Below are 13,263 nucleotides of genomic sequence, written 5' to 3'. Positions count from 1 at the left end.
CTGTTATCTGCTCATTCATTACTCTTCCCTTCATTTTCCTTAAAGCGCCGTGAGCGAAATTATCTAACGAAGAGGAGAAGTCGATTTTAATGAAGAGAAAGGAGGAAAGGTCGGCCTGGAGAGCGTGCCTCTAGCCTGCTACTCCTCACTAGGAAAAGGGGATGGGGGAAATACAGGGAAAGGTAGGTGGCGGGTGGTTATGTTATGGTACAATGAGATACTATATACACGTTGCCCTATATGCGGATGCGCACTGTAGACGCTATACACGTAAGAGCAATCTTATCCATACAAATAATAATCTTGTCACAAGAAGATATTGCGCAAACACATTTCGCACTTACTGCACGTCTCACAGCTTCTAGAGGCGATCGTCTAAAGCAGTCTCACTTAAAAAGTTCAAAAGTGATTTTATGACACGTTGGGCACAGTGAACACTCCCCCACGCGCCCAAAAGCTTTTCTTCTGAAAAGGGGCGGGAGTACAAGCTGTCAACTGTAGATTTGAGTGTTCTTCGTTCGGGCGCATATTGAGGGCACACGCAAAGTACGTGAGCTATTGTCTCGAGAGTGTGACAGACGCTACATTCAAGGTCCCGTGTTTGTCCAATCTTGTGAAGGTATTGGTTGGTGTATGCCACACACAGCCGTAATCGATGAATGAGTGTTTCCTGGCTTCTCCGCAACCGAAGTAGAAGCCGGAATTGTAATCCAGCGTCAAGTCTATGGAGGCGCTCTTGTCGATGTTCAGGGTTGTCCCAATGTCGTGCCGTAGAAGCTTTAAGGGAGGTATGGAGCAAGGCGTTAATGTCACACTGCGAAAAATGAATTTTTATAATAGTTTCGTCAGTGTGCGCCTTTTTTGCTTCTGCGTCAGCCTGTTCGTTTCCAGCTATTCCACAATGGCCAGGAATCCACTGCAGCATGATGGTATGCCCGGAATGAGACGCCTCAGCAAGCAGAGACATGATGTCATAAACCAGAGGACTATATGCGGTTCTGTCACTCATATAATTGCTGATGAGTTGCAATGCTGGTTTTGAGTCACAGAACACTGTCCACTTCTGGAGACTCTGTTGCAGTATTCAGCGAACTGCTTCTCGAACTCCGGTCAACTCAGCTGATGTAGACGACGTCCTGTGTCCTATCTTGAACCGTTGTGCGATCCCCTTTCCTGGCACCGTGTAGGCCGCCGTGGAAGAGGCCTGTGTCATAGAACCATCTGTAAAAACATGTTCGTAATATCCATACATGTAAGCAATGTATGATAGCGCGAAATGCTTGAGCCCAGCAAGCGGCATCTTCTACTTCTTCGTTATTCCAGCGATTGAGAGTCTCACCGTTGGCTTTGCCATCGTCCAGAGTGAAACTTTGGGTATGTCATACAGTTGGAAATCCGACGCAATAAGTCTTGCTGCGACAACACGGCTTCTGAGTAGGCGGACACAGGCCGTACGCTTGTGACGTTCGTGAGTAAATGATTCCTGTGTCTAGTCAGTAGCGTTAGATGCACTCGCAATGGCTCATGTTGCAGGTAAACTCGAGCTGGGCACGCACGTGCCTCTGCAATAGTGCCCCAAGTAGACGCACATCGTGGTAGTCCCAGGCAAATTCTCAGTGCGCGAGCCTGAGCACTTTCAAGTGTGCGTACAGCAGTTGTACTAATCCGAGAAAGTACAGGCGCACTGTAGCGGAAGTAGCCAACAAAAGTGCCTGGTAGAGCTGCAGAAGAGATGACTTGGATGGCCCCCATGATTTTCCAGACATATGTCGAATGATCTGAGTAAAGCTGTCCAGCTTTTTTCTTAATCCAGAGAGGTGCTTCGACCAAGATAAGTCACGGTCGATGATGACTCCAAGAAACTTGTAGTGGGTTACTGAAGGTATAATCTTCCCATCAATCATAACGGGGTAGCAGGCCATCGACTTCCGTGTAAATGCCATGGTTGCACTTTTTTCCGGTGAGAGCGGCAGTCCGCGACTGTTCAGGTATGTCGACGTTATTGACACCGCGCGCTGCAGCTTCGTTTGCACTTGCAAGCGCGTTAAGCTCGTGGTCCATATACAGATGTACAGATATACAGATGGTAAGCATTCAGGCAAAGTGGCGGCCTCCTCTCAGATAATGGCTCTGCCGAGGTAGCATTCCCGCTGTTTTTATTTTTTCAGACCTCAAATTGCAACCGTGACAGTTTTGTGATTTAATTTATTGTGCTTTACCTAAACTTTGAAGGTGTGCAGTATGCTTGTCGGAAGGGTGAGTGGGAGAAAGAGGAAAGGCAAGAAGGTTAACGAAATACAAGATTCTGGTTTGCTATCTAAAGTAGGTATTTGGGAACGTCGGGTTAGAAAAAGCGAAGGAAGAACAAAAAAAGTTAACTACTCAAGATGCTCAGTCAGTCATTTGAGGAACAAATAAACACAATAATTATTTCATCCTCGTCTGATGGAATGTTTACACGTCGGGGTTTTATGATTACTTCTGCTGAGAGAGGTCAGTCATCAAACTTGCTGTGCACATTGGTAATCCTTGAGACGTTTCTAATAGCATGTCCAAACACTAAGTCAAACAATTCGCTTCAAGCTTTCCCACATAACTTATCTAGTAAAATGAGTTGCGTTTTTTTACCGTGGAACTTCGCGATTGGTATCACAATGAGGTTCAAAGAAGTTACGAAATGATGACCTATCAATTGACGCTCGACGTTAACCAAAAATCGCCCAGCATGTGAAGAAGCCAATTAGCCGACACAGGTGGTGTATCGTCTAGCTTGCTTTGGCACATATTGGGCTAATTCTCCAAGACGTGGAGCATAGCTTCGCGAAGCTGCGTGTAATTGTCAAATGGTGCTAGGCAAACAGGTGAGTGAAGTCTCTTAGAACATTGCACATAAAACCACTATTTCGTGAAATTATGAAAAAGAAGCGGAAATAAAACTGTCCTATATGTACGTTGTGCCCCTTCCCCCTCCCTCCCCATTTTTTCCCGTTTATTTAGCGTAGACGTTGTGGGGTAAGGGTCTGACGACTTCGAGGCAACAGCCAGCGGCTGAATAAGTCCCTCGGAGCAGCAACTTCAGCGTGTAGTGAGTGGGAGCGAGGGGACCAACAGTCAGGTCCGCTCTCCCGATGACGGCCATGACGACAGCTTGTTTTGCGATACTATCGGCAGCGGCAGTAGCGGGAAATGTGGCAGAAGCGGAAATGTAGTCATGCCCACTGCTTGGGCCATGGCTGATGCAAAGCTGCCTTGTGTTGGGTCGCCGTCCGGGAGCACTTCTGTCTCCTCGAGAAATTCACCGCACTCGGACGGATCGGTCTTCTAACCAGATAAGGACCGTATACCACCAAATGTCGAACATGACCCCCGTGCGAAGGAGACGCAGGTCGCTTTGGGCAGGCACGGCGCTCGCATGCGGGATGCCGCTGTTCGCGAGGCAACTCTGACCAAGCGCACTGGTGTTTTTAGCGGGTTGACAGCGTCCGTTCACGGGGCGGAGGATTTTCAAAAACAGATCACCGATGTCCTGTTGAACTTCAACTGCAAAGTTGCAAACAGTCACCGTTCCCAGATTTTGGAGTTTTTGAGGAAGTTATTACAGGAATATCCGGACGTGCATGCAGTGGCGGCAAGGCAGTGTTGCCGTGCTCATGAGTTTTGAGAGCAGCTGGCACTGCACGTGCAGCACCCGGCGCCGTGCACTGCTTGGGTGCTGCTCCTTCAGCAGCGCCTGTGGCGTCGTAGGCCACTGAAGCCCGCGGGGGCACGCCTCCGAGCGCTGTGGCGGCGCCTGGTGCCGGGACTCTTGACGCTGCACTGGCCTTGGTGCCTGCCTTCAATGAAGACGCCAACAACACCCCGACTACGCAAGACCATGCCTACATCAGTTTCCTAACGCTAATAGTACAGACCACCACAACTGCAATCGGCCTCCCTATCTTAATGAAATCAAATGTCGATCCTGTAAAAGAACAGCTTGCTGACATCTTGGTTCACAAGAAACCACAGTAACCAAGCATCCATGGACTGATTAATGGCAGGCACTCAAAAGCAACCTAGGGACAAAAACGTCCATGCCCATCGATGTGGCTAAGAAAGCTGCACGTGAAACATGCGAATGTTGACTCCGACGTCTCTACTCTAAGTTAATCGCCCAGATAAATGCGCACAATCCGGCCTCAGCACTCGACCCCTCACTGTGCGCCATTCGCGTGTCTTTCAAACAAGGTTCCGGTAATTTCTCGCACATATTGTAAGTAGACCCTACAGCGTAGCGCGCGTTCATAAAGAGCCGACGAATTACGGAAGGCTGGGCACCAGCCGCTGCAATTCAGGAATAGCACATGCATACGTGCACATTTCGCGCTTCGTACGGATATCCCAGCCGCGTCTGTCCGATGCGACAATCAGCAGATAAGGCCGTCTGCAGACGTGGCGCGGGCCAACATCTGGGCGCGCGCTACATTGTCCGCATGGGCCATGCGGTGGTCTGCTGTAATGAATGTCGCAAGGCGGGCAGATCATGTTCGCTTCCAAAGGAGGAGAAACTCTACTCTATCCTGGTCAATAGAATTGCCCACGTGATGGCAAGTACGGACTACGGATAAGTGGTAAAACATTGTTTCAGGGGCATCGCGTGGCGCCCTCGGCACTCTGCGACTGTTGGCGGAGATCGCGTACAGGCGTGTCATGCCAGTCCACCGATGTCTAGCGCGCGCTCGTGTTCCTGCGAGCTTTTCACCGTACCACTCGAGCCGTTCTGCCAATTTTCTTTGCGGTCCCCATGGGAAGAGGACGCTAGGGGGCGCGATGTAGAGAAGTCGCGTTCACATCGTGCTCCGACGTAAATGTCCGTATCTTCGGAAATTTGAGTCCTACACTGAAAATCCAAGAACGACAAGAAGCGCGAGCACCAGGGGATCACGTAACTACTGCTATCATCACAGTAGGACCATCTCTGTAATCTCTGCAAGAGTTTGAATTTTTGAGGCGGCCACGCCGCCAGCTAACACTAGCACCGAGGGAACGCAACGGCGAAGCAGCTCGCATAGCTGCTGCGCTGGCCCAAGCATGGTGCAACCACGGACAGCGGTTGCAGCGTTGGAGGAGACGCCGGCAGTAGAGAGAAACGCCGAGGGAACGCAACGGCGTAGCAGTTCGCACAGATTCTGCGCCGGCCCAAGCATGACGCAGCCACAGGTAGCGGTTCCAGCATCGGCGAAGGCGCCGGCAGAAGAGCGAAGAAACGGAGCCGCAGCAGCTGCGGCAACTGCCGGAGGGGACGTAAAGCCAACGTCCTCGGATGTAAATCATGCAGAAAGAAGACATCCCCACGCAGGAGAGGAGGAAGGGGAAAAGATGGACGTCGGCGCTTTCGCCGATAAAGAAGAAATCCAAGAGAGCTGGTGCCGCTCCACGCTCCATTGGCGGCAGATACGCCCCGCAGGAGAAGGTGGAAGAAGTATTATCAAGAAGGGAACGAAAACCCTTAAACCTGAAGAAAAACAAGGCCATGGCAGACAGGACGGTAGACAAGCTTCAAGTTTGCCTGCCATCGGGCACAGAGAAAATTATCCTCGGACCAGCAGCAATGGAATGGAAAAACTTTACTGCTCTATATCTCAGAGAGATTGGCGGTGGGCCGGTGTCTTCGTGTCTTGCGTCCTCGCCTCTTCACAAGGTCGGCGCCCCTATTCCAGGGAACCGCTGAGTCTTGCTGCCTTGCAGGCGTGCTGCACAATTGCCCGTTGGGCTGCGAGCTCACTGCTGGTGAGCAGACCCGCCCATTGTTCCGCACTTGGGTTATTTACTTTATGGAATGCGAAATTACGCTTTCGTTCCCACGTGATGTGGTATAACGTGGGGGTTGCCCCGCACGACGGACATGTATCCCTGTACTGGGTAGAGAAGATTTTGTGTAGTGTGTGCAGGCTGAAGAACGTGCCTTCTTGCAGTCTTCGCCAGCTGACTGCCTCGTGTTGTGTGAGCGATGTGTTGAGGGGGGGGTATTTAAGTCGGCTTCCTCTGTAGTGGTTAAGTATTTTCACATACGTCGGCTCCACCGTTAAGGGGGCGTCTACAGTTTCCGACTGCCCTGCTCGGTGCGGGAGTTCGCGAACTAGGCTGTCCACCCTTGAGTTGCCCTCTTTCCCGGTGTGTGCCGGTATCCAGAAGATCCTATGTTTTATGTTTTTGTTAGGAGGCTCTTTTCCAGGAGCATTCTCGGTGCTTCCTTACTAACTCTGCCTTGTATGTAGTTCCTGCATGTTGCTTTGGAGTTTGTTAGAATTATCAGAGATTTGTTCCTGCGGTAACCTTCAGCCGCCGCTAGAGCTACGGCGACTTCTTCCCCCTCCGTTACCGTACATGTTATCAGGGTCGCGCAGCTAATTGCTTCTCCTGTGAGGTTTACCACTGCTGCAGTGACTCTAAACATTCTAGTGTTGCGGTCCCATGGGTATACTGCCGCGTCTGTGTACACTGTGTTTTCTAGCGTGGCTAGGTTTCGTTCCACGTTATCTGCTCGTGCCTGCCTGCTGGCGGAGTGGAGATTCGGGTCCATGTTTCTCGGTAGGGGGCTAATCTCCAGTGTCTGGCGAACGCTGTCTGGGATGCTAGCTGCCTGATCCTATATTCCGTCTATGTTATGCCCTATTCTTTTTAAGAGCTTGCGGCCGGTGGCAGTCTGCTGGTGCCTGGCGATCTGTGCATTAAGCTGCGCTTCCGTGAGTTCTTCGAAGGTGGTGCTTAGGCCCATCTCTAACAGTTTATTGTTGGGCGTGTTTCTTGGCAGATGTCGCGCAGTCTTATACGCTTTCCTTAGTAGCGTTTCCGTCTGTTCTTTTTCGTGCTTGGTCGTGTTGTGGTACGGGAGCGAGTACGTGACTCTGCTGACCACCAGGCTTCTGACCAGCTTGATTGTGTCTCCTTCTCTCATTCCGCTTCTTCTTTGAGATACCCTCGTTATCATTCGGCTTGTTCTGTCGATTTTGTGAGTAAGCTGATTGTGTGGCTGCATTTCTTGCTTCCTTGAATCCACATGCCTAGCATGCGTATCATGCTCCTTTCAGGTATGTTTCGTCCCTCTAGTTTTACTATTAGTTCTTCCTTGGTGCGGTTTCTTCCCACTCTCAGGATTTCTGATTTTTCGGTGGAGCACGCCAGTCCCCTTTCTCTGACATATTCTTCCAAGCACTCGGCCGCTTCCTGCAGTTTTTCTTGCTTCTGTCCTAGGGAGCCTCGATTGACCCAGACCGTGATGTCGTCAGCATATATTGCATGCTGGATGCCATCAATCTTGCTGAGTCATCGAGCCAGTCTGATCATTGCGATGTTGAAGAGTATTGGTGAGATCACGGAGCCCTGCGGCGTGCCTTTGCGTGGGGTGGTAAAGACGTCACTTCGCAGATCCCCCAATCCCACCGTTGCCGTGCGTTTGGTCAGAAAAGCCCTCACGTAGTCGTGGACTCGCTTGCCGCAGTTGGCGTTTTTCAGTCCTTCCACGATGGCTTGGTGGCTAACGTTGTCGAAGGCCCCTTTGATATCTAGGGTCATGATAACGTTTTCGCCTGCTCTGGGTGAAGTGTTTATGATTTCTTCTTTTATCTGTAGCAGGACGTCCTGTGTTGACAGGTTCGCCCGGAAGCCAAACATGCTGTGCGGGTATAGCTCCTTGTCCTCCAAGTGGTGTTGGATTCTTCTCGTGACTATTCTTTCGTAGAGTTTACCCAGGCACGAGGTGAGTGAGATGGGCCTCAAGTTTTCAATCTGAAGCTTTTTGCCGGGTTTAGGTATCATCACCCCGACAGCGTGCTTCTATTCTTTCGGTATCGCGCCCTCTGCCCACAGTGTGTTGAGGTATGCTGTGAGCTGATCTATCGCCTCGTGGCTGAGGTTGCGTATTAGGGAGTTTCTGATCTTGTCGGCACCCGCGGCTGTGTTTTTTCTTGTCGCTCTAATTGCCGCGTCAACTTCGTCTCTCGTAATCGGTCTGTCCATGTCGGGGTTCTCTGTCCCCAGATACTCCCCGTCGTAGCCTTTGGGATTGTCTTTGACGTAGCATTTTACACGCACTGCCTCCAGTAGTTCCTCGTTGGAGCCTTCGTGCTGGTGAACCAGTCTCTGGATTGCTTTGCCGCTTTCTGTTTTCGCTTTGGTTGGGTTCATGAGTGCTTTTAGTATGCGCCACGTCTTGGCTGTGCTGAGCGTGCCGTTCAGTGAGCTGCAGAACTGCTGCCACCCTTGCCTGGCCAGCTGTGTTGCGTACTCTTCTGCCTTCTTTGTGACCTCTGCTATCTTCTTCTTGAGTTTCCTGTTTAGCTTCTGTCTTTTCCCGCGTTTTGTGAGCCTGCGTCTTGCCTTCCATAGCCCGAGTAGCCGCCGGTCCACCTCCGGTGTTTGTTCTGTTCTATTTCCTGTGTGTAGAGTTCTTGTGTCTATTTTAGTTGTTGGTTCCATTCCTCTATCGAGGTGATTTCCCTTTTTAGTTGTTCGCAGTGCTTACGGAAGGCGTCCCAATCTGTGATACGGGCTGTGCCGATTTTTCTTGTTACGTTCTCCGCTTCCATTGTGGTTTTCAGTACATAATGTTCGCTGCCTAGGTTCTCCAGCAGGTTCTCCCACTCTGCCTGCTTTGCTCCTTTAACAAATGTAAGATCTGGGCAGGTGTCTGGGCTAACGCGATTACCCTGGCGCGTTGGCTGATTTTCGTCCGTTAAGAGGTCGCAGCCTATGTTTTCTGCCGCAATGCATTTTTGCTTCCCCTTCTTTTCTATTTTCTGGTATCCCCAGCTCGGGCTTTTAGTATTGAAATCCCTCGTAGTTATTAGGGTGTTTGACTTGGCTAGCTTGTTTGCTTCTGAAAAGAGTTTGCCGAAGTCGCCGTCTTTCTGCCTGGGGGGACTGTATAGATTAACTATAAATGTGCTTTTAGCTTTGTGCTTCTTTTTGGGTATTATGTCTGTTATTAGGTGTTCGATTTTCGTGTCCTCAATTCCTTTGTGTGCTATGGTGACTATTTGTTGCTAATGAGGGTTGCGGTGCATCCGCTCTCCTGGCACGTGTATCCGTTTACGGTGGGTGTTGTATTAGTTTCTTGTAACATAATAATGTCCTGGCAGGACAAAACAAACTAGAAATATCACCAGCAGGAGGAACCAGCAGCATGAAAAAGAAGCAGCGGGTTCTCGCCGGAAAGGCATCCTTGAGGTGGCCGGGCTACCCTCCATGGCAGAAGACGACATTGTCTTCAACAAAACAACTGAAAACAACCAAACGACCATAATATCAACCCCGAACAGGGTAACGGCAGAAGCTTTAGTCAAACTAAAGAGCATCCGAGCCGAAGAAGGTATCGATATGACTGCCTTCCCGGCGATGCCCGAAGGGGCAAAGGCGTCTTCTACGGGTTCAACCTAGAGCTGACGGAAGAGCAAATACGCAAGGCGTTGGACAACCCATGGAGCCATACGTATACAGCAGTAAGAAGACTAGGGAGGACATCCGAATCTGTCATCATTAGCTTCAAAGATCTGGAAGTACCGAAGGCCGTAAAGTTTTTCAGTCAGTGGATTCCATGTCACCTATACAAGAAAAGAATACGACGTGTGCTACGCATGCGACAAGATTGGACACAGACAAGACGTCTGCCCAGTCCAACAAGCACCCGCTGCAGAGACTGCGGGCTAAGGAATCAGCCGGTGGAGCACACCTGCGAGTCGAAGTGTTTCCTTCGAGAGAAGAAGATTTGGTTAGGCGACCCGACATGCAGGGAACTCTATAGGAAGCCCCACTAGGTTAGCCTACGCGACGTGGCCTGGACCGAGGCCAGGGTCGAACAAGACAAAGGAGGAGTGACCACGGGCAGAAGCAGGCCGACAACACGGGTCACGCCACCGCGTACGGCCAAAAAGCCGCGACCCAAGTCCAGGGACCGAAGAGCATCAAAGCCGCCACCCAGGGACAACCAGACCCACTGGCCGGGCCTTCAGGCAGGACAGCAGAATTAAAGGCACAGGCCAAATTATTCAGGAAAGACATAGAAAAGAGAGATGAGGAAAATTGCCAACTCACAGAAATAATCAAAACCACAACAGAAACAGTAAATCAACTCAAAGCGCAAGTTTGGCTGCTGACGAACCCAACCATGGGACCAAGGCAGCCGGCGCCAACAAGGCCGCTTACTCCAGTTCAGAGAATAGCCCCCCCCCCCCCCCCCCCCCTAAGCGCAGGACGAGGGCAGCATGGTGGTAGAAACGGTAGGCACCGCAAGAAGGAAGGCCGAAGAGCACGAAACGACTCTACCCAAGAGAAGTAAAGAGATCAACAAAAAATTAAAGAAAAACTAGAGGCACGCCTCAGGGAACACGAAAAACGCATGCTAGCCAAACTAAAGCGCTGTCATAGATAAGAGAGTCCAGGCTACATCAAACCATATGAACGCACTTCTGACTGTGCTAGGAGGCTAAGAACGAGCTCATCCCAATCCGGACCCTCCCTCGGTCCCAGAAGCCTAGTTGTCTCCCTCATCATGGCCAGGACAGGAACTATAATTTGGCAGTGGAACTGCAGGAGCTTCAAACAGAAAAAGGCGTTGCTGCAAAGTACACTCTAAATCAAGGAGAGCCTCCGCTTGCCGTGGCCTTACAAGAAAGTGGGAAACCTCCAGTCAAAATTTCAGGGCACCGCACATTCGACAGTGGGAGAGGGGATAAATCTAGAGTAGGGCGTAGCCACCCTAGTTAAGAATAACATATCGGTAATTGAACACGACGCGTGTACGGACGAAGTGGAGGTCGTACTCGTAGAAGTCCTTACCGGCAAAAAGAATAGCAGAAGCATATTCGTCCTGAACGCATACCGCCCCCCTCGTCACAAGAAGGCGCAGTTCGAGGCCACATTTAATAAAGCGCTGAGAGCAACCAAATCGTGCCCTAATGCAAAGAATCACGAATGGGGCTACACCAAAATCGCAAGGAAAGGTAGAATGCTCTGGGAAGCGATTCAGAAGACAGGACTCTCGCTACTAACGGACTCGAACGAGCCAACCAGAACGGGTAACAGCATCTCCTGTGACACAACAATGGACGTAACACTGGGGCACAGGACGGGCAATACATCTTGGAAGAACATGGGCGAAAACCTTGGCAGCGATCACCGAAAAACAACCCTCGAGAATAAGCTAAAGCGCCAGAAATGGAACCGGAACTTAAGGAAGAAAATAGCCGAGCACAATAAAGAAATACAGAGCTACGCTTTCGAACTGTAAGAGAAAATGTGGGATCAAAAATGCGACGGGCTAGACAGGAATATGAAACGTCCCAACAAGTGGCATTTGCTGCGCCACCTCATATGCCCCACCAAACTAAAACCCACGCCAATGTAGAGCAAATCAATGGAAGATACAAATTTGACGGAACCGATGAACAGCTCATGGACCGATTTAAAGAAATGTTTATAGGCCCCGCATGCCTGGCAGCGGATAAAGAATATCAGGGAGCGGAGAATCCGCTACTGGACGAATCCATTCTAGTAGCAGGGGTCAAAGCCGCGCTCTTTGACTTCAAAAGGAACACAGCCCCTGGCCCAGAAAACATCGTCTACGGTTTGCTATGGAACTTAGACGTCGACTCGATAGTTGGATTTATAGCTTACTTGAACAAAATGTGGGAAATCGGGGATGTCCCTAAAGACTGGAAGCACGCCAACATCATTTTAATTCATAAGGGTAAAATTCCGGGTATGGGAAATCTCAGGCCAATTTCCCTGAACTCGTTTCTAGCCAAAAGAATTGAGCGGGGAATTCAGAAGTGACAAACTCTATTCGCGGAAGAAACCAGCATCTGGCCCCACGAGATGGTAAATATCCTGCAACACGATGTTATAGACAAACAAAAGACCAATGATACGAGAGCAATATTGGGCATAGACTTAATCAAAGCATTTGATAATGTCAGCCACTCGGCCATCCTCGACGGCCTCTCAGATGTTAACGTAGGGAAGAGGACCTTCGCCTACGTAAAATCTTTTTTCTGAAAGACAGAACAGCAACCCGGCAAATTCAGAGCCGCAGCTCAGAAGAGATACAATTAGGGAACAAGATCACCCCGCAAAAAAGCATCCTATCCCCCTTCCTGTTTAATTTAGTTATGAGAGACCTCTCGAGGAAGTTAGGAAGGATTGAAGGACTGAAGACGAGCGTCTACGCAGACGACGTCGATCGCAGAAAGGCTCCAGCTGGCAGCCGACATCGCAGACCTCCATGCCAAAAGGGCTGAGCTGATCCCCGAAGAATTTGGAACTACTAATCACCAGGCCCCAGACGAGGACAGACAACGCATCTCCTCACAGAATCTCGATAGACTTAGATGCGAAAGAAATTCCGCAAGTAGATGAGATGTGAATTCTGGACATGCTCAAAAGCAAAACAGGAAACAACCATACCACTATAGATAAGCTAGACAGGCACGCAAACCAAGTGGTAAGCATAATTAGAAGAACCTCTGCCAAAGGCAAAAGGCTAAAAGAGAAGAACAAATTACGCTGGTACAGGGCTTCATATTGAGTGGAATCTGCTACTCAACCCTATTTCTTAACATCAAGAAAGCATAAATAAACAGGTTAGACGTAACAATAAGGAAATGCAGGAAACGTTCGCTGGGACTACCAATCTCGGCCTCAGCCGAGGCACTAGAGGGGATGTGGATGCATAACACACGGCAGGAGTTAGCAGAAGCGGTGAGAACGGCACAACTCTAACGCCTGAGTCTAGCTGAGACAGGACAACACATTCTAAACTGGGCACCACTACTAGGGAACAGAGGAAACAAATACCAGGCGTTCCACTTTCAGCCAAAAATTAGGAAATCCCTGATGGTCACACCGATACCCAAGAACATGCACCCACTACACGATCCGCAAAGACGTCAACACAGATCCAAACACTTGGCAACAAGGCTAAGCAGAAGTCAACGCGAGATGAATGCCTTCACAGACGCCGCCCTTGGCGGAGGCGGAAGTTCCATCTCAGTGGTAGTCGACGGCTCTGGAGTAGAACAGGGCGCGATGTATACAAGTGGAGTAGACGCCACGGCAGCGGAGGAAGTGGCGATCGTCCTAGCATGCAATAGTACGGACGCGAGGGTGATCATTAGCGACAGCAAATCCGCAGTAAGAAATTTCTGCAAAAGCAAAATATCAGACTACGCGAACAGCATAATATCTAAAGGCAACATAGACAGAGGGATCACGCTAACCTGGGGCGCC

General features: G+C 50.1%; 1 protein-coding gene across 1 annotated transcript in view; it reads right to left on the bottom strand.

Annotated features, from left to right (window-relative positions):
- Positions 1-13,263, bottom strand: part of LOC126523552 (probable thiopurine S-methyltransferase) — a 46,224-nt gene that overhangs the window by 18,979 nt on the left and 13,982 nt on the right. The gene's annotated exons all lie outside the window — the stretch shown is intronic.

This window comes from Dermacentor andersoni, chromosome 6 (genome assembly GCF_023375885.2).
Source record: "Dermacentor andersoni chromosome 6, qqDerAnde1_hic_scaffold, whole genome shotgun sequence".
NCBI lineage: Eukaryota > Metazoa > Arthropoda > Arachnida > Ixodida > Ixodidae > Dermacentor > Dermacentor andersoni.
Note: the sequence above shows the minus strand (reverse complement) of the source record. Positions and strands in the feature narration are given on the sequence as shown.